Source organism: Marmota marmota, unplaced genomic scaffold (assembly GCF_001458135.2).
Source record: "Marmota marmota marmota unplaced genomic scaffold, marMar, whole genome shotgun sequence".
NCBI lineage: Eukaryota > Metazoa > Chordata > Mammalia > Rodentia > Sciuridae > Marmota > Marmota marmota.
In genome coordinates, this window is record NW_025999949.1 from 10,540,274 (window position 1) to 10,542,739 (window position 2,466).

Below are 2,466 nucleotides of genomic sequence, written 5' to 3' on the forward strand. Positions count from 1 at the left end.
TTTTTTTATTTTTCTATTTTATTTCTTTAGTTTGCTGAAAAGAATACATACTCTGTTTTTAGTATAGGAAAATTTAGGGAAAAAAAAAGATTTCATTTACCCATGAGCAAATCATACATACATATGCACTTAGATGCTTTATTTTATTATTATTATTATTTTCTTATTAAACTTTAATTTTGACTGGTCTCAAAATTATGTGACAGATTTTTGGTCAAGTTGTTTCCATTAAGAAGTACTAATTTTAAAAACGAATAACTTAAACTGACACACACACACACACAAAAAAATGGTCAGCCAAACATTCTCCCTTCCATCTGAAGGTTTTACGATGCATTGTTATCATTAACCAGTCTTTTACTATTAATCTTAAATGGCCAATTGAGAGAAACAGTTTTGAGATTGTTCTTCCACTACTAATTAAGACTGGGGTGGCAGGTGTGGGGTTAATGCTTGTTTAGCCTTCCACGCTTTCTGGGTACACTTGGTGATCTTGCCAGCTTCAACAGCCTTCTTGTCCACTGCTTTGATGACACCCACAGCAATTGTCTGCCTCAGATCACAAATAGCAACACAACCCAGAGAAGGAGTCAGAGAAGCTCTCAACACACATGGGCTTTCCTGGAACCATATCAATATCAACAATGGCAGCATTACCAGATTTCAAGCATTTTTAGGACTGTCTTCCAGCTTCTTACCAGAACAACGATCCAATTCTTTTTTTTTTTTTCAGCTCAACAAATTTGCAAGCAAAGTGAGATGTGTGATAATCCAGTGCAGGGGCATACCCAGAACTTATTTGTTCTAGATGGTTCAGGATAATCACCTGAGCAATAAAACCACCTGCTTCCATTGGTGGATTATTTATTGCTGCCAGAAGCAACATTGCCAAAACAAACATCTGTGATGGACAGGTTTTCACATTGAAGCCCATATGGTCCCCAGGAAGAGCTTCACTCAAATCTTCATGGTGCATTTCAACTGACTTTACTTCAGTTGTGACATGGACTGAAGCAAAGGTGACTACCATGGCAGTCTTGAGAACATAAGTCTCCATTTAACCCAGAGGCGTAGTACCAATATCACCAATTTTGTGGACATCCTGAAGAGGCAGATGCAAATGCTTTTTAGTTGGACAAGTTGGTGGCAGGATGCAGTTTCAAGCTTCAAGCAGTGTGGTTCCACTGGCACTGCCATCTTTATGGGTGACTTTCCATGCCTTGAAACAAGGCATTTTAACATTTGGCTTCTGCATGTTATCATCATTCTAACAAGAAATTGACACAAATGCTACTGTGTCAGGGTTTTAGCCAATTTTCTTAATGTATGTGCTGACTTAATGATTTCTTCATCTCTTCTGACTGTAGGGTGGCTCAGTGAAATCCATTTTGTTAACACCGATGAGTTGTTTCACAGCTAGTGTGTAAGCCAGAAGGGCATTCTTATGGATTTGCCTATTCTTGTAGATACCAACTTCAAATTCACCAGTACCATCAGTAACAATTTGGACAGCCAGTCAGCCTGAAATGAGTCTGTAATCATGTTTTTGAAAAAGTCTCTGTGTCCTGGGGCATCAATGATAGTCACATAATACTTTCTACAGGGAGATATCAGTGGTGATACCATGCTCACACTCAGCTTTCAATTTATCTGAGATTCAGGGATACTTGCCGAAGCTCTTTTCCATCTCAGCAGCCTCTTTTTCAAAAATTCCAGAGGATTTTTTTTTTGTCAATCAAATCATATTTGTAAATCAGAAGGCCAGTATCGGTGGACCTGCCCAAATATACCTATGTGTCCCATGATAATCAACTTTACATGAGTCTTTTCCTTCCCCATTTTGCCTTTGATTTAGTGATGGTTTTGGCAGCAAACCTATTGCAAAAAAAAAAAAAAGTTTTTATCTTATTATTAATGACTGGTCATGACCCATTTAATTGAGTCTACAAGCCATTATTATTTTGAAACTCACAATTGAATTACACTTTTTAAAATTTTTACTCATAACCAGCTATTGCCATTCCTTAGGTCTAACATTAAATGTTGCTATCTTTTTGTGATGTTGCAACTGAAAATCAAAGAATAGATCCAAACAGTACTAATTCATGGAAACAGTAAATAAAAATTAAAAAGAGTTAATAAATGTAAGTAAGCTTCTACACAGCAAACTTGACATAGTATATGCTAACTATAAAGTAACATCATAATTTTGATATATTTAGAATGGGAAAAAACAATGTAACAGTTCCTGCAATTCTTGTAGAACTTTCTCTAGGCTCCTTAAGTAGTACATGAGCAGCTATATCACTGACCTAAGTGATTAACAATTTATTTTTAAAATGCTAGCATGCAGTAACATAAAAAAAAGAAAAAAAGAAAGAGAAACAGGGCCTTATATGACCTCAAAATATTATTAACAGCAGACTATAATTTTCAACTAATATCCATTTTCCATCTTTTTGAGAA

The 2,466-nt window shown here is 35.8% G+C and overlaps 1 pseudogene; it reads right to left on the reverse strand.

Annotated features, from left to right (window-relative positions):
- Positions 1-420: 420 nt before the first annotated feature.
- Positions 421-1,839, reverse strand: LOC107142770 (annotated as a pseudogene).
- Positions 1,840-2,466: the final 627 nt, after the last annotated feature.